The sequence below is a fragment of the Nerophis ophidion genome, linkage group LG16, assembly GCF_033978795.1.
Source record: "Nerophis ophidion isolate RoL-2023_Sa linkage group LG16, RoL_Noph_v1.0, whole genome shotgun sequence".
NCBI lineage: Eukaryota > Metazoa > Chordata > Actinopteri > Syngnathiformes > Syngnathidae > Nerophis > Nerophis ophidion.
The window spans coordinates 47,987,939-48,006,687 of record NC_084626.1 but is presented as its reverse complement, the minus strand read 5'-3'; the positions used below and the strand labels follow the sequence as shown (position 1 = coordinate 48,006,687).

The window sequence follows — 18,749 nt, the reverse complement described above, 5'->3', positions numbered from 1 at the left end:
TCCGTAGCTTGCTTGATTGACATTCACGGCACCGGAGGGTCTTGTGAGATGACGCTGGCTGCTGCCAGTTCATTATTATGAAAAAATGACAGAGAGGAAGGCGAGAAACACTTTTTATTTCAACAGACTTTCGCGCCGTCCCTTCCGTCAAAACTCTAAAGGCCGACTGCACATTTCCTATCTTCACAATAAAAGCCCTGCTTCATGCTGCCTGCGCTAACAAAATAAGAGTCTCGGAAAGCTTGTGCACGCCAGCTTTCTGAGGGATCGCTTGTGCACGCCAGTTTTCCGAGACTCTGTATTTAGTTAGCGCAGGCAGCATGAAGCAGGGCTTTTATTGTGAAGATAGGAAATGTGCAGTCGGCCTTTAGAGTTTTGACGGAAGGTACGGCGCGAGAGTCTGTTGAAATAAAAAGTGTTTCTCGCCTTCCTCTCGGTCATATTTTCATAATAATGATCTTGCAGCAGCCAGCGTCATCTCACAAGACCCTCCGGTACCGTGAATGTCATTTAAGTGACGTCTTGGTGAAGATTGATGATCACTCATTTTTAGGTCTATTTTTTTTTAAAGCCTGGCTGGAGATCGACTGACACACCCCCCGCGGTCGACTGGTAGCTCGTGATCGACGTAATGGGCACCCCTGCTCTAGCCTTTAAATAGACCTCCTTTTCAGACCAGTTGATCTGCCGCTTCTTTTCTTTCTTCTCCTATGTCCCCCCCTTCCTTGTGGAGGGGGGTCCGGTCCGATGACCATGGATGAAGTACTGGCTGTCCAGATTCGAGACCCAGGATGGACCGCTCGCCTGTATCGGTTGGGGACATCTCTACGCTGCTGATCCGACTCCGCTTGGGATGGCTTCCTGTGGACGGGACTCTCGCTGCTGTCTTGGATCCGCTTTGAACTGAACTCTCGCGGCTGTGTTGGAGCCACTATGGATTGAACTTTCACAGTATCATGTTGGACCCGCTGGACATACATTGCTTTCGGTCCCCTAGAGGGGGGGTTGGGGGGGTTGCCCACATCTGAGGTCCTCTCCAAGGTTTCTCATAGTCAGCATTGTCACTGGATGTGAATTCTCCCTGCCCATTGGGTGTGAGTTTTCCTTGCCCTTATGTGGGTTCTTCCGAGGATGTCGTAGTCGTAATGATTTGTGCAGCCCTTTGAGACACATGTGATTTAGGGCTATATAAATAAACATTGATTGATTGATTGATAATGTACTTGAATGGCAAAAAAAAAAGCTAATAAACACATTAAATGTCCCACTCATTGTCAGATGAATTATATAATTCGTGGTTTGTCAAGAAGACCTTAAAACAGGCGTCGAGTGATATCAAATGGTTTTATTTGAGAAAGTGATTGACTTTGGTGTTGTTATGTGTACAACCACCAGAGGGCGCCAGACGCAACTTCCGCTTCCCGGTCGTGTTGGCCAATGAGCGGGAGGTGTGGGCGGGACCACGGCGAGGCGCAAACATGGCTGCGTCCTCAGACGATGATGTTGAGGCCAATAACCAGGACTACTACTCCCTGCTCAACGTCAGCAAACAGGTGAGTGAGGACACACACACACACACACACACACACACGTCTTTCTTTCACACCCACCGCCTTCATGCACTTTGACCAGCCTGCGTCCCGGATGGCGTGTGTGGGGGAGGAGGGAGGATGCTCAGGCCAACATCTCACTTTATCATCTATGTCACCTTATCATCTATGTCACCTCATCATCTATGTCACCTCATCATGTATGTAACAAAGTGTTTTTCAACCACTGTGCCGCGGCACACTAGTGTGCCGTGAGATACAGCCGGGTGTGCTGTGGGAGATGATCTAATTTCACCTATTTGGGTTAAAAATATTTTTTGCAAAGCAGTAATTATAGTCTGCAAATGATGTGTTGTTGTTGAGTGTCGGCAGAGTAACCGTGTAATACTCTTCCATATCAGTAGGTGGCAGCCGCTAACTTAATTGCTTTGTAGATGTGTGGGAAACAGCGGGAGGCAGGGTGCAGGTAAAAAGGTGTGTAATGCTTCAACCAAAAATAAACAAAAGGTGTGTGCCCCTAAGAAAAGGCATTGAAGCTTAGGCTATGCAGAACCCAACTAAAACTGAACTGGCTACAAAGTCAACAAAAACAGAATGCTGGACGACAGCAAAGACTTACTGTGGAGCAAAGACAATGTACATCCGAACATGACATGACAATCAACAATGTCCCCACAAAGAAGGATAAAAACAAGTGAAATATCCTTGATTTCTAAAACAAAGTAGATGCGGGAAATATCGCTCAAAGGAAGACATGAAACTGCTACAGGAAAATACCAACAAAAGAGGAAAAGCCACCAAAATAGGAGCGCAAGACAAGAAGTAAAAGACTACAGCAAACAAGTGCAAATAAGTCAGGGTGTGATGTACACCTACTTTGAGACAAGAGCTATAGTCATGCATGCTTTCTTATGCTTTAAAGTCATATCCAACCCCTTTTTTACTGTCAACTGAGTTTTGTTTTTAATGATTTCTGCCGGTGGTGTGCCTCCGCATTTTTTCAACGTTACGTGCAGTGATTTCTCCACATTCTCTGAACATTTTGATGATATTAAGGAGCGTAGATGTTGAAATCCCTAAAATTCCTCGCAATAGCTGCTTGACAAATGTTCTTGAACAATTTGCTCAGGCATTTGTTGACAAAGTGTTTGTGAATGAGTGAGCATTTCACGGAAGCTGCTTTTATAGCCAATCATGGCACCCACCTGTTCTCAATTAGCCTGCTCACCTGTGGCATGTTCCAAATAAGTCTTTGATGAGCATTCCTCGACTTTCTCACTCTTTTTTTGCCACTTTTTTGAAACATGTTGCAGCCATCAAATTCCAATATAGCTAATATTTGGAAAAAAGAAGAAAGTTTCTGAGGGTGAAGAGTAAATATCTTGTCTTTGCAGTCTATTCAGTTGAATATAAGTTGAAAAGGATTTGTTGTATTCTCTTTTTATTCAGCATTTACACGAGGTGACCACTTCACTGCTTTTGGCTTTTGCCCGTGGAAGACAGTCACACCAAGACACGAGAAAAGTCTCAAATAAGAGCGGAGACAGTGGCTAAGTTTGTCGCTAGTTGCTGTTTATCAATCAATCAATCAATGTTTATTTATATAGCCCCAAATCACAAATGTCTCAAAGGACTGCACAAATCATTACGACTACAACATCCTCGGAAGAACCCACAAAAGGGCAAGGAAAACTCACACCCAGTGGGCAGGGAGAATTCACATCCAGTGGGACGCCAGTGACAATGCTGACTATGAGAAACCTTGGAGAGGACCTCAGATGTGGGCAACCCCCCCCCCCCTCTTTATGGGACCGAAAGCAATGGATGTCGAGCGGGTCTAACATGATACTGTGAAAGTTCAATCCGTAGTGGCTCCAACACAGCCGCGAGAGTTCAGTTCAAGCGGATCCAAGACAGCAGCGAGAGTCCCGTCCACAGGAGACCATCTCAAGCGGAGGCGGATCAGCAGCGTAGAGATGTCCCCAACCGATACAGGCGAGCGGTCCTTCCTGGGTCCCGACGAGCGGTCCATCCTAGGTCTCGACTCTGGACAGCCAGTACTTCATCCATGGTCATCGGACCGGATCCCCTCCACAAGGGAGGGGGGGACATAGGAGAAAGAAAAGAAGCGGCAGATCAACTGGTCTAAAAAGGGAGTCTATTTAAAGGCTAGAGTATACAGATGAGTTTTAAGGTGAGAATTAAATGCTTCTACTGAGGTAGCATCTCGAACTGTTACCGGGAGAGCATTCCAGAGTACTGGAGCCCGAGCGGAAGACGCTCTATAGCCCGCAGACTTTTTTTGGGTTCTAGGAAGCACTAATAAGCCGGAGTCTTTTGAACGCAGATTTCTTGCCGGGACATATGGTACAATACAATCGGCAAGATAGGATGGAGCTAGACCGTGTAGTATTTTATACGTGATTAGTAAAACCTTAAAGTCACATCTTAAGTGCACAGGAAGCCAGTGCAGGTGAGCCAGTACAGGTATATATGTATGTATATATGTATATAAAGGTATATACAGTACAGGTATATATGTATGTATATATGTATATAAAGGTATATACAGTACAGGTATATATGTATGTATATATGTATATAAAGGTATATACAGTACAGGCGTAATGTGATCAAACTTTCTTGTTCTTGTCAAAAGTCTAGCAGCCGCATTTTGTACCAACTGTAATCTTTTAATGCTAGACATGGGGAGACCCGAAAATAATACGTTACAGTAATCGAGACGAGACGTAACAAACGCATGGATAATGATCTCGGCGTCTTTAGTGGACAAAATGGAGCGAATTTTAGCGATATTACGGAGATGAAAGAAGGCCGTTTTAGTAACGCTTTTAATGTGTGCCTCAAAGGAGAGAGTTGGGTCGAAGATAATACCCAGATTGTTTACCGAGTCACCTTGTTTTATTATTTGGTTGTCAAATGTTAAAGTTGTATTATTAAATAGAGGTCGGTGTCTAGCAGGACCGATAATCAGCATTTCCGTTTTTTTGGCGTTAAGTTGCAAAAAGTTAGCGGACATCCATTGTTTAATTTCATTAAGACACGCTTCCAACTGACTACAGTCCGGCGTGTTGGTCAACTTTAGGGGCATGTAGAGTTGGGTGTCATCAGCATAGCAGTGAAAGCTAACACCGTATTTGCGTTTAGGAAGGAAGTCGCCAAGAGGATTGTGAAAGTGGGCAGATTTAGACAAAGTGGCCAAGTTGGCAACACAGCTATGATGTGACCTTGCAGGCTGTTCCGTGGTTCTTTTATTTGCTGTTAGCTTCTTGACTGCGTGCTAACAAGGTAGGTCTCTCTCAAGTCCATCGTCCCAAATTCCTACACCACGTTTGCGTTTTAGCAACTTTGGGTTAAGTTTGACAGGGTTTTTGCCGATTATTTAGCTGTATTGTTTCATGTCGGCAGGCTACTCAGGAGGAGCTGAAAGCATCGTACAGGCGACTCTGCATGCTCTACCACCCTGACAAACACCGCGACCCAGAGCTGAAAAGACAAGCCGAACAACTCTTCAACCAGGTGCACCAGGCTTTTGAAGGTGATTATTTGAGTGTTGCATGGAAACTCTCCATTTAGGGACACAATTTAGGATTGCAACCTTACCTATCACGCTTAGGAAACGCATTGCATTGTGGGTCTTGCTGGACATTTTATGTACGTGAACATATTTGAGCGTACAGGGTTACAGAACAGGAAAGCTGATGGGTCACCACAAGGCGTCCCGTAGAAGATGGGAAAAAGTTCAACGCTGGGGAAGGATGACTAAAAAAAAAAACACAATCTAGGCTTGGCTCCTAAGCGGGTGTCAGGTTCAAACACTGATGACATCTATTAAACAGACAAGAAGCAAGGAACCATGCAGAGACAGAGTTCAATTTCGCTCATGAGGAGAACGCATGGAGCTGCACACTTAGTCACAGTCTTGCCATACGCTCTAAGGTTCAGCTCCCGCGTCCCTCTATTTATCCAGGAGTTCCACAGTCAACATCACTGAGGACTCCTCTAAAATAAATGGTTGTACTTGTATGGCGCTTTTCTACCTTCAAGGTACTCAAAGCGCTTTGGCACTACTTCCACATATACCCATTCACACACACATTCACACACTGATGGAGGGAGCTGCCATGCAAGGCGCTAACCAGTACCCATCAGGAGCAAGGGTGAAGTGTCTTGCTCGGGACACAACGGATGTGACGAGGTTGGTACTCGGCGGGGATTGAACCAGGGACCCTCGGGTTGCGCTCGGCCACTCTCCCACTGCGCCACGCCGTCCCTCTAAAAGGAGTGGTCACATATATTATGCAAAACAGGTCCAGGACGCACAGTACGTGACGAAACGTGCTGGGGGCCTTGTGATTTCGCCTTGTCTCTGCTCCGTCTGCGCGCTGTTGTCTTATCTTCGTTGAGGTCCTTGAAGTTCTATGGCTGTTAGTGGGCTAAAACAAAGATAACATCTTTGGCTGAGGCCACTCCTCAGACAAGATGTTTTTGTTCTTGCACAGATAGAAAAAGTACAGCTTAAGCACAATAGCTAATAACTATAGCAACTGACTTTATGCATACTAAAGTTGTGTGATAATATATATATATATATATATATATATATATATATATATATATATATGATCATTCAAACAGGGGGCCCAGTCTGGAGTGGGAAAAAAACCTCCATAGCAAAGCAGATATATCCATCCATCCATCCATTTTCTACCGCTTATTCCCTTTCGGGGTCGCGGGGGGCGCTGGCGCCTATCTCAGCTACAATCGGGCGGAAGGTAGGGTACACCCTGGACAAGTCACCACCTCATCGCAGGGCCAACACAGATAGACAGACAACATTCACACTCACATTCACACACTAGGGCCAATTTAGTGTTGCCAATCAATCTATCCCCAGGTGCATGTCTAGATATATATATATATATATATATATATATATATATATATATATATATATATATATATATATATATATGATCATTCAAGCAGGGGGCCCAGTCTGGAGTGGGAAAAAAACCTCCATAGCAAAGCAGATATACATATTACAACGTACATCTTGAGATATCTACCAACACAGAGGAGGGAGTGGGGGGCCATGGTGGCAGGCTGCAGCTCAGGCGCTGCCCATCCTTCAATCACCCCAGTGGGATTTGCGTCAAGGGCGTTGGATTGGGGACGGGGTATGTGTGTGTGGCGTATATTTTTTGTAGATGCATGTGTGTGTGTGTAAGCCTGCAGTGTCTCTTTTCCGCGGCCTTGGTGTCGTGCAGCCGATAGTCAGTCCAAAGTCAACAACAACAAGTGTGTGTTCAAGAGAGACAAGAAGGGAGTTTGGGAGAGTCTCCAAACCAGTGAAATAATACAAGTTAGAACGTTTTGTATCCGAGTGAAAATAAAATTTGCTTTTCACTCTAAATTGTCTATGACTGCTCCTCAAATTCATCCTGCAGGGCAGACAGTCCAATATGATCCAAATCACAAGAGTGTCCACAGTTCTTCCCGCATCCTCCAATCATTTGTGGCAGCTCTGGGCTACTTTGAAGCCTGCCAGCAACTTCCAATTTGTGGACAAACCAGAGCAAGGCTTACTCCAATCAGCAGATGTCCTGGTGTCATAGTTCCCAATGGGTAGATATCTTCACCTCCTCCACTGAGAAGGCACTCCTTCTTCTCCCAAGAGTCCGTGGCGTGTCCAGCAACAACCGCTCCGTCACGACAAGCAGGTTCCCCCAAACCCAAGATCTTGTCCATTTCATTGAAGCCAGTTAATGAGTTCCAAAAACAGAAAAAGTTTAGTCAGGTTGTGAATCCAATAAATCAGGGGTGCCCATTACGTCGATCGCGAGCTACCAGTCGACCGCGGGGGGTGTGTCAGTCGATCTCCAGCCAGGCTTTTAAAAAAAATAGACCTAAAAATGAGTGATCATCAATCTTCACCAAGACGTCACTTAAATGACATTCACGGTACCGGAGGGTCTTGTGAGATGACGCTGGCTGCTGCAAGATCATTATTATGAAAATATGACCGAGAGGAAGGCGAGAAACACTTTTTATTTCAACAGACTCTCGCGCCGTACCTTCCGTCAAAACTCTAAAGGCCGACTGCACATTTCCTATCTTCACAATAAAAGCCCTGCTTCATGCTGCCTGCGCTAACTAAATACAGAGTCTCGGAAAACTGGCGTGCACAAGCGATCCCTCAGAAAGCTGGCGTGCACATCACTTGTGCACGCCAGCTTTCCGAGACTCTTATTTTGTTAGCGCAGGCAGCATGAAGCAGGGCTTTTATTGTGAAGATAGGAAATGTGCAGTCGGCCTTTAGAGTTTTGACGGAAGGGACGGCGCGAAAGTCTGTTGAAATAAAAAGTGTTTCTCGCCTTCCTCTCTGTCATTTTTTCATAATAATGAACTGGCAGCAGCCAGCGTCATCTCACAAGACCCTCGGGTGCCGTGAATGTCAATCAAGCAAGCTACGGAATTTGCCGCCAATGTTTTTCTTGTAAAGTGTATGGAAGCTGGATGAATTAGATGCCAAAAACCAACCACTTTCATGTGGTATTGTACAGAAAGGACAACTTTTTTTCTCCTCCATTTGAAAATGTGGGCGTTATCATCATTACTGTCTGATTCCAATCAATGCAAGTCATCAGAATCAGGTAATACACCAACTTATATTCTTGTCTTTGTGAAAGAAAGACATCTATATGTGTTACACATGCTTGTATTATCATTTAACTTGTTTACAAAAATGTCTCTTTCATAAATAAATCAATCAATCAATCAATCAATCAATGTTTACTTATATAGCCCTAAATCACTAGTGTCTCAAAGGGCTGCACAAACCACCACGACATCCTCGGTAGGCCCACATAAGGGCAAGGAAAACTCACACCCAGTGGGACATCGGTGACAATAATGACCCAGTGGGACGTCGGTGACAATGATGACTATGAGAACCTTAGAGAGGAGGAAAGCAATGGATGTCGAGCGGGTCTAACATGATACTGTGAAAGTTCAATCCACAATGGATCCAACACAGTCGCGAGAGTCCAGTCCAAAGCGGATCCAACACAGCAGCGAGAGTCCCGTTCACAGCGGAGCCAGCAGGAAACCATCCCAAGCGGAGGCGGATCAGCAGCGCAGAGATGTCCCCAGCCGATACACAGGAAAGCAGTACATGGCCACCGGATCGGACCGGACCCCCTCCACAGGGGAGAGTGGGACATAGAAGAAAAATAAAAGAAACAGCAGATCAACTGGTCTAAAAAGGGAGTCTATTTAAAGGCTAGAGTATACATATAAATATATATATATATATATATATATATATAAATATAAATGATATATATAAATGAGGTAGATCCCCCTCGAGTTGCAGAAAAAGTGTGGGCACCCCTGCAATAAATAGACGGTGGGACGATGAAACATGACTTTTATCGCCATCACCTGGTACATGTCACTGAATTGTCACACTGGTACGTTGAAAGAAAAGCCGGTTTTATTCAGTGACACAAGTAGCATTTTGTAGGATGTTAGCGTCTCGGCGGCCAACAAGATGGAGTAGTTTGGAAAAAAAGCATGTTTACGTTTAGTCTGGGCTAAGCACGGAAATGGATGAGTTTTATTCACGGAGCAGTAGAACAGTGTTTAAAGTACTTAAAAGTAACACTTTTGGGGGGTTGCTGATGAAATGAGGCTGGGCGCCCTGAGTCCGTCTGCAACACATGAGAGATGAAAGCTGCAGATTAGGTGCAATTTGACTGCAGGACAATGAGCCTTAACAGAATTTGCCTAATGAAATTCTTCAGCGGTATAAAAAGTGACTCCGCAGATGAAATATAAATAAGTTTGGCTGCGACGATGGCGGCAGCTTAATCAAATCTCTTGTCCGTTGGACGTGCTGCTATGGATCAATTTAACCTCGACTCACTGGCTTTGATATTCTTTAGAACTCTCCCGTAGATGATCATATCTCCATCCATCCATCCATCAGCTTCCGCTTATCCGAGGTCGGGTCGCGGGGGCAGCAGCCTAAGCAGGGAAGCCCAGACTTCCCTATCTCCAGCCACTTCGTCTAGCTCTTCCCGGGGGATCCCGAGGCGTTCCCAGGCCAGCCGGGAGACATAGTCTTCCCAACGTGTCTTGGGTCTTCCCCGTGGCCTCCTACCGGTTGGACGTGCCCTAAACACTTCCTTAAGGAGGCGTTCGGGTGGCATTCGGACCAGATGCCCGAACCACCTCATCTGGCTCCTCTCGATGTGAAGGAGCAGCGGCTTTATTTTGAGTTCCTCCCGGATGGCAGAGCTTCTCACCCTATCTCTAAGGGAGAGACCCTCCACACGGCGGAGGAAACTCATTTGGGCCGCTTGTACCCGTGATTTTATCCTTTCGGTCATGACCCAAAGCTCATGACCATAGGTGAGGATGGGAACGTAGATCGACCGGTAAATTGAGAGCTTTGCCTTCCGGCTCAGCTCCTTCTTCACCACAACGGATCGGTACAACGTCCGCATTACTGAAGACGCCGCACCGATCCGCCTGTCGATCTCACGATCCACTCTTCCCTCACTCGTGAACAAGACTCCTAGGTACTTGAACTCCTCCACTTGGGGCAGGGTCTCCTCCCCAACCCGGAGATGGCACTCCACCCTTTTCCGGGCGAGAACCATTGACTCGGACTTGGAGGTGCTGATTCTTATTCCGGTCGCTTCACACTCGGCTGCGAACCGATCCAGCGAGAGCTGAAGATCCCGGTCAGATGAAGCCATCAGGACCACATCATCTGCAAAAAGCAGAGACCTAATCCTGCGGTCACCAAACCGGAACCCCTCAACGCCTTGACTGCGCCTAGAAATTCTGTCCATAAAAGTTATGAACAGAATCGGTGACAAAGGACAGCCTTGGCGGAGTCCAACCCTCACTGGAAATGTGTTCGACTTACTGCCGGCAATGCGGACCAAGCTCTGGCACTGATCGTACAGGGAGTGGACCGCCACAATAAGACAGTCCGGTACCCCATACTCTCTGAGCACTCCCCACAGGACTTCCCGAGGGACACGGTCAAATGCCTTCTCCAAGTCCACAAAGCACATGTAGACTGGTTGGGCAAACTCCCATGCACCCTCAAGAACCCTGCCGAGAGTATAGAGCTGGTCCACAGTTCCACGACCAGGACGAAAACCACACTGTTCCTCCTGAATCCGAGGTTCGACTATCCGGCGTAGCCTCCTCCCCAGTACACCTGAATAAACCTTACCGGGAAGGCTGAGGAGTGAGATCCCACGATAGTCCAGGAATTCACATTGTAGGAATTTTAAAGAAATTATTTGTAAATGATGGTGGAAAATAAGTATTTGGTCAACCATTCAAAGCTCTCACTGATGGAAGGAGGTTTTGGCTCCAAATCTCACGATACATGGCCCCATTCATTCTTTCCTTAACACGGATCAATCGTCCTGTCCCCTTAGCAGAAAAACAGCCCCAAAGCATGATGTTTCCACCCCCATGCTTCACAGTAGGTATGGTGTTCTTGGGATGCAACTCAGTATTCTTCCTCCTCCAAACACCACCAGTTGAGTTGATACCAAAATGGATACATGGATGATACAACAGAGGATTGGGAGAATGTCATGTGGTCAGATGAATTCAAAATAGACTTTGGGAAGGCCATTTTTGAAAGCCTGATTTAGTCATTTCTTAACCACTTTTGAGGTGTGTTTGACATCATGGTCCTGTTGGAACAGCCAACTGCGCCCAAGACTCAACCTCCGGGCTGATGATTTTAGCTTGTCCTGAAGAATTTGGAGGTAGTCCTCCTTTTTCATTGTCCCATTTAAAGCAGCAGTTCCATTGGCAGCAAAACAGGCCCAGAGCATAATACTACCACCACCATGCTTGATGGTAGGAACGGTGTTCCTGGGATTAAAGGTCTCAACTTTTCTCCTCCGAACATATTGCTGGGTATTGTGGCCAAACAGCTTCATTTTTGTTTCATCTGACCACAGAACTTTCCTCCAGAAGGTCTTATCTTTCTCCATGTGATCAGCAGCAAACTTTAGAGGAGCCTTAAGGTGTGGCTTCTGGAGCAAGGTCTTCCTTCTTGCATGGTAGCCTCCTCAGTCCATGGCGATGCTTGACTGTGGACACTGACACCTGTGTTCCAGCAGCTTCCAATTCATTCATTTTTGCTGCTTCTTGCTTGACTCTTGATCATCCTGACCAATTTTCTCTCAGCAGCAGGTGATAGCTGGCGTTTTCTTCCGGATTGTGGCAGTGACAAAACTGTGCCATGCACTTTATACTTACAAACAATTGTCTGCACAGTTGCTCTTGGGACATTAAGCTGCTTTGAAATGGTTCCAAGTGACTTTCCTGACTTGTCAATTATACGTTTTTTCACATCTGTGCTGAGTTCCTTTGACTTTCCCATTGTGGCGTTTGTAAGCGAGTCTAACGTCGTCGGGACCCAGGATGGACCGCTCGCCTGTGTATCGGTTGGGGACATCTCTACGCTGCTGATCCGCCTCCGCTTGAGATGGTTTCCTGTGGACGGTACTCTCGCTGCTGTCTTGGATCCGCTTGAACTGAACTCTCGCGGCTGTGTTGGAGCCACTATGGATTGAACTTTCACAGTATCATGTTAGACCCGCTCGACATCCATTGCTTTCGGTCCCCTAGAGGGGGGGGTTGCCCACATCTGAGGTCCTCTCCAAGGTTTCTCATAGTCAGCATTGTCACTGGCGTCCCACTGGGTGTGAGTTTTCCTTGCCCTTTTGTGGGTTCTTCCGAGGATGTTGTAGTCGTAATGATTTGTGCAGTCCTTTGAGACATTTGTGATTTGGGGCTATATAAATAAACATTGATTGATTGATTGAGGTCTGGACTGCAGACAGGCAAGTCTAGTACCCGCACTCTTTTACTATGAAGCCACGCTGTTGTAACACGTGGTGTGGCATTGTCTTGCTGAAATAATAACGTTGCTTGAATGGCACTGTATGTTGCTCCAAAAGCTGTATGTACCTTTCAGCATTAATGGTGCCTTCACAGATGTGTAAGTTAGCCATGCCTTGGGCACTAATGCACCCCCATACCATCACACATGCTGGCTTTTGAATTTTGCGCTTATAACAATCCGGATGGTTCTTTTCCTCTTTGTTCCCGTTGACACAATTGTCCACAGTTTCCAAAAACAATTTGAAATGTGGACCCGTCAGACCACAGAACACTTTTCCACTTCGCATCAGTCCATCTTAGATGATCTCGGGCCCAGAGAAGCCGGTGGCATTTCTGGATGTTGTTGATAAATGGCTTTCGCATTGCATAGTAGAGCTTTAACTTGCACTTACAGATGTAGTGACCAACTGTATTTAGTGACAGTGGTTTTCTGAAGTGTTCCTGAGCCCATGTGGTGATATCCTTTAGAGATTGATGTGGGTTTTTGATATAGTGCTGTCTGAGGGATGGAAGGTCATGGTCATTTAATGTTGGTTTCCGGCCATGCCGCTTACGTGGAGTGATTTCTCCAGATTCTCTGAACCTTTTGATGATATTATGGAGCGTAGATGTTGAAATCCCTACATTTCTTGCAATTGCACTATGAGAAAGGTTGTTCTTAAACTGTTTGACTATTTGCTCGCAGTTGTGGACAAAGGGGTGTACCTCGCCCCATCCTTTCTTGTTAAAGACTGAGCATTTTTTGGGAAGCATGTTTTTATAGCCAATCATGGCACCCACCTGTTCCCAATTAGCCTGCACACCTGTGGGATGTTCCAAATAAGGGTTTGATGAGCATTCCTCAACTTTATCGGTATTTATTGCCACCTTTCCCAACTTCTTTGTCACGTGATGCTGGTAACAAATTCTAAAGTTAATGATTATTTGCAAAAAAAAAAAAAGAATGTTTATGAGTTTGAACATGAAATATGTTGTCTTTGTAGCATATTCAACTGAATATGGCTTGAAAAGGATTTGCAAATCATTGTATTCCGTTTATATTTACATCCAACACAATTTCCCAACTCATATGGAAACGGGGTTTGTATATATATATATAATGTATATGTATATAAAGGCATATACAGTATAGGCATAATATGATCAAAGTTTCTTATTTAACAGCCGCATTTTGTACCAACTAATCTTTTAATGCTAGACATGGGGAGACCCCAAAATAATAGGTTACAGTAATCAAGACGAGACGTAACAAACGCATGAGTAATGATCTCAGTGTCGCTAGTGGACAAAATGGAACCAATTTTAGTGATATTTCAGAGATGAAAGAAGGCCGTTTTAGTAACATTCTTAATGTGTGCCTCAAAGGAGAGAGTTGGGGTGGAAGATAATACCCAGATTCTTTACCGAGTCACTTTGTGTAATAGTTTGCTTGTCACATGTTAAGGTGGTATTATCAAATAGGTGGGTAATCGTGTGTTAAGGTGGTATTATCAAATAGGTGTGTAATTGTGTGTTTGTCAAATGTTAAGGTGGTGACTTGTCCAGGGTGTACCCCGCCTTCCGCCCAATTGTAGCTGAGATAGGCACCAGTGCCCCCCGCAATCCCTAAGGGAAAAAGTGGTAAAAAATGGTTGGATGGATATTAAATAGTTGTCGTGTCTAGCAGGACTCGATCTTAGCGCTGCTTTCGATACCGTCGATCATAATATTTTATTAGAACGTATCAAAACACGAATTGGTATGTCAGACTTAGCCCTGTCTTGGTTTAACTCTTATCTTACTGATAGGATGCAATGCGTCTCCCATAACAACGTGACCTCGGACTATGTTAAGGTAACGTGTGGAGTTCCCCAGGTTTCGGTCGTTGGCCCTGCACTCTTCAGCATCTACATGCTGCCGCTAGGTGACATCATACGCAAATACGGTGTTAGCTTTCACTGTTATGCTGATGACACCCAACTCTACATGCCCCTAAAGCTGACCAACACGCCGGATTGTAGTCAGCTGGAGGCGTGTCTTAATGAAATTAAACAATGGATGTCCGCTAACTTTTTGCAACTCAACGCCAAAAAAACGGAAATGCTGATTATCGGTCCTGCTAGACACCGAACTCTATTTAATAATACAACTTTAACATTTGACAACCAAACAATTAAACAAGGCGACACGGTAAAGAATCTGGGTATTATCTTCCACCCAACTCTCTCCTTTGAGGCACACATTAAAAGCGTTACTAAAACGGCCTTCTTTCATCTCCGTAATATCGCTAAAATTCGCTCCATTCTGTCCACTAAAGACGCCGAGATCATTATCCATGCGTTTGTTACGTCTCGCCTCGACTACTGTAACGTATTATTTTCGGGTCTCCCCATGTCTAGCATTAAAAGATTACAGTTGGTACAAAATGCGGCTGCTAGACTTTTGACAAGAACAAGAAAGTTTGATCACATTACGCCTGTACTGTATATACCTTTATATACATATATACATACATATATACCTGTACTGGCTCACCTGCACTGGCTTCCTGTGCACTTAAGATGTGACTTTAAGGTTTTACTACATACGTATAAAATACTACACGGTCTAGCTCCATCCTATCTTGCCGATTGTATTGTACCATATGTCCCGGCAAGAAATCTGCCTTCAAAGGACTCCGGCTTATTAGTGATTCCCAAAGCCCAAAAAAAGTCTGCGGGCTATAGAGCGTTTTCCGTTCGGGCTCCAGTACTCTGGAATGCCCTCCCGGTAAAAGTTCGAGATGCCACCTCAGTAGAAGCATTTAAGTCTCACCTTAAAACTCATTTGTATACTCCTTTAAATAGACTCCCTTTTTAGACCAGTTGATCTGCCGTTTCTTTTCTTTTTCTTCTATGTCCCACTCTCCCTTGTGGAGGTGGTCCGGTCCGATCCGGTGGCCATGTACTGCTTGCCTGTCTATCGGCTGGGGACATCTCTGCGCTGCTGATCCGCCTCCGCTTGGGATGGTTTCCTGCTGGCTCCGCTGTGAACGGGACTCTCGCTGCTGTGTTGGATCCGCTTTGGACTGGACTCTCGCGACTGTGTTGGATCCATTATGGATTGAACTTTCACAGTATCATGTTAGACCCGCTCGACATCCATTCCTTTCTTCCTCTCCAAGGTTCTCATAGTCATCATTGTCACCGACGTCCCACTGGGTGTGAGTTTTCCTTGCCCTTATGTGGGCCTACCGAGGATGTCGTAATGGTTTGTGCAGCCCTTTGAGACACTAGTGATTTAGGGCTATATAAGTAAACATTGATTGATTGATTGATTGACTGATAATCAGCATTTCCGTTTTCTAGGCGTTGAGTTGCAAATAGGTAGCGGACATCCATTGTTTAATTTCGTTAAAGGGGAACATTATCACAATTTTAAAAGGGTTAAAAATAATAAAAATCAGTTCCCAGTGGTTCGTTGTATTTTTTGAAGTTTTTTTCAAAATTTTACACCTCCTGGAATATCCCCAAATAAAGCTTTAAAGTGCCTTATTTTCGCTGTCTTCGGAACCACTATCTCCTGTGGACGGGACTCTCGCTGCAGTCTTGGATCCGCTTTGAACTGAACTCTCACGGCTGTGTTGGAGCCACTATGGATTGAACTTTCACAGTATCATGTTAGACCCGCTCGACATCCATTGTTTTCAGTCCCCTGGAGGGGGGGGGGGGAGGTCCTCTCCAAGGTTTCTCATAGTCAGCATTGTCAATGACGTCCCACTGGATGTGAATTCTCCCTGCCCACTGGGTGTGAGTTTCCCTTTACCTTTTGTGGGTTCTTCCGAGGATGTTGTAGTCGTAATGATTTGTACAGTCCTTTGAGACATTTGTGATTTGGGGCTATATAAATAAACATTGATTGATGATTGATGATTGATTTCCCTGTGACGTCAAACAGGGCTGCCAATGTAAACAACATGGCGGTTACCACAGCAAGATATAGCGACATTAGCTCAGATTCAGACTCGGATTTCAGCGGCTTATGCGATTCAACAGATTACGCATGTATTGAAACAGATGGTCGGGGGTATGGAGGCAGATAGCGAAAACGAAATTGAAGCTATTGAGCGAATAGCTATTGACGCTATTCGGCCATAGCGTGGGTGTACCTAATGAAGTGACCCATAGCATGGTTGCCTTATTAGCATCACCGGTAAAATGTGCGGACAAAAACGATCAGGACTTTCGCATCTTGTGACACTGGAGCAACTTAAATCCGTCGATTGGTAAGTGTTTGTTTAGCACTAAATGTGGGTATCTAGTTTCAAATGTACATACAGCTAGCGTAAATAGCATGTTAGCATCGATTAGCGTAGCATGTTAGCATCGATTAGCTGGCAGTCATGCCGTGACCAAATATGTCTGATTAGCACATAAGTCAACAACATCAACAAAACTCACCTTTGTGATTTAGTTGACTTAATCGTTGCAAATGCATCTGCAGGTTATCCATACATCTCTGTGCCATGTCTGTCTTAGCATCGCCGGTAAAATGTGAAGACACTTTGGTACATTCAATGGGGGTCTGGCGGCAGACACTTTCTCATCTTGGGGCCGGTGGTGCAACTTGAATCCCTCCCTGTTAGTGTTGACACACCGACTAGGCATGATGTCTCCAAGGTTCCAAAAAATAGTCGAAAAAACGGAAAATAACAGAGCTGAGACCCGGTGTTTGTAATGTGAAAATGGATATGGCGGGTGTGTTACCTCGGTGACGTCACGTTCTGACGTCATCACTAAAAGACCGATAAACAGAAAGGCGTTTAATTTGCCCAAATTCACCTGTTTTAGAGTTCGGAAATCGGTTCAAAAAATAGCGACCTTAGCTCAGAATCAGACTCGGATTTCAGCGGCTTATGCGATTCAACAGATTACGCATGTATTGAAACAGATGGTCGGAGTATGGAGGCAGATAGCGAAAACGAAATTGAAGCTATTGAGCGAATAGCTATTGACGCTATTCGGCCATAGCGTGGGTGTACCTAATGAAGTGACCCATAGCATGGCTGCCTTATTAGCATCGCCGGTAAAATGTGCGGACAAAAACGATCAGGACTTTCGCATCTTGTGACACTGGGAGCAACTTAAATCCGTCGATTGGTAAGTGTTTGTTTCGCATTAAATGTGGGTATCTAGTTTCAAATGTACATACAGCTAGCGTAAATAGCATGTTAGCATCGATTAGCTGGCAGTCATGCCGTGACCAAATATGTCTGATTAGCACATAAGTAAACGACATCAACAAAACTCACCTTTGTGATTTAGTTGACTTAATCGTTGCAAATGCATCTGCAGGTTATCCATACATCTCTGTGCCATGTCTGTCTTAGCATCGCCGGTAAAATGTGAAGACACTTTGGTACATTCAATGGGGGTCTGGCGGCAGACACTTTCTCATCTTGGGGCCGGTGGTGCAACTTGAATCCCTCCCTGTTAGTGTTCACACACCGACTAGGCATGATGTCTCCAAGGTTCCAAAAAATAGTCGAAAAAACGGAAAATAACAGAGCTGAGACCCGGTGTTTGTAATGTGAAAATGGATATGGCGGGTGTGTTACCTCGGTGACGTCACGTTCTGACGTCATCACTAAAAGACCGATAAACAGAAAGGCGTTTAATTTGCCAAAATTCACCCGTTTTAGAGTTCGGAAATCGGTTAAAAAAAATACATGGTCTTTTTTCTGCAACATCAAGGTATATATTGACGCTTGCATAGGTTTGGTGATAATGTTCCCCTTTGAATCATACATAAATAAGTGTTACTAGTGAAATGTTTGGACTCATTGCTATAAATGAGGTGTTCGAAAACTTTTGACCAGCACTATGTATAGAAATAAATCCCAAAACCGTAAGTTAGATGAAAAAATGAATGGAGCAAGAATAAAGAGCGACTAATATGTTTCCCCCAGTGTTGAGTGACCCTCATGCTCGGACCATCTACGACCTTTTCGGGAAGAAAGGCCTGGAAGTGGAAGGTTGGGAGGTAAGACTTCTGCTGATTCAATGTTTAACCACACTGTCATCATCATCATCATCATCATCCTCAATATGCTCTCTGCAGGTGGTGGAACGAAAAAGAACCCCCGCAGAAATTCGAGAGGAGTATGAACGTCTCCAGCGAGAAAGAGAAGAGAGGAGATTGCAGCAAAGAACAAACCCCAAGGTTTTCTTATCCCGGGCCCAAACTGGGCCGTCGTGATCTCCTGAT

The 18,749-nt window shown here is 45.0% G+C and overlaps 1 pseudogene; it reads left to right on the top strand.

Moving 5' to 3' along the window:
- The first annotated feature begins 1,435 nt into the window (after positions 1-1,435).
- Positions 1,436-18,749, top strand: part of LOC133535600 (dnaJ homolog subfamily C member 11-like) — a 61,933-nt pseudogene continuing 44,619 nt past the window's right edge.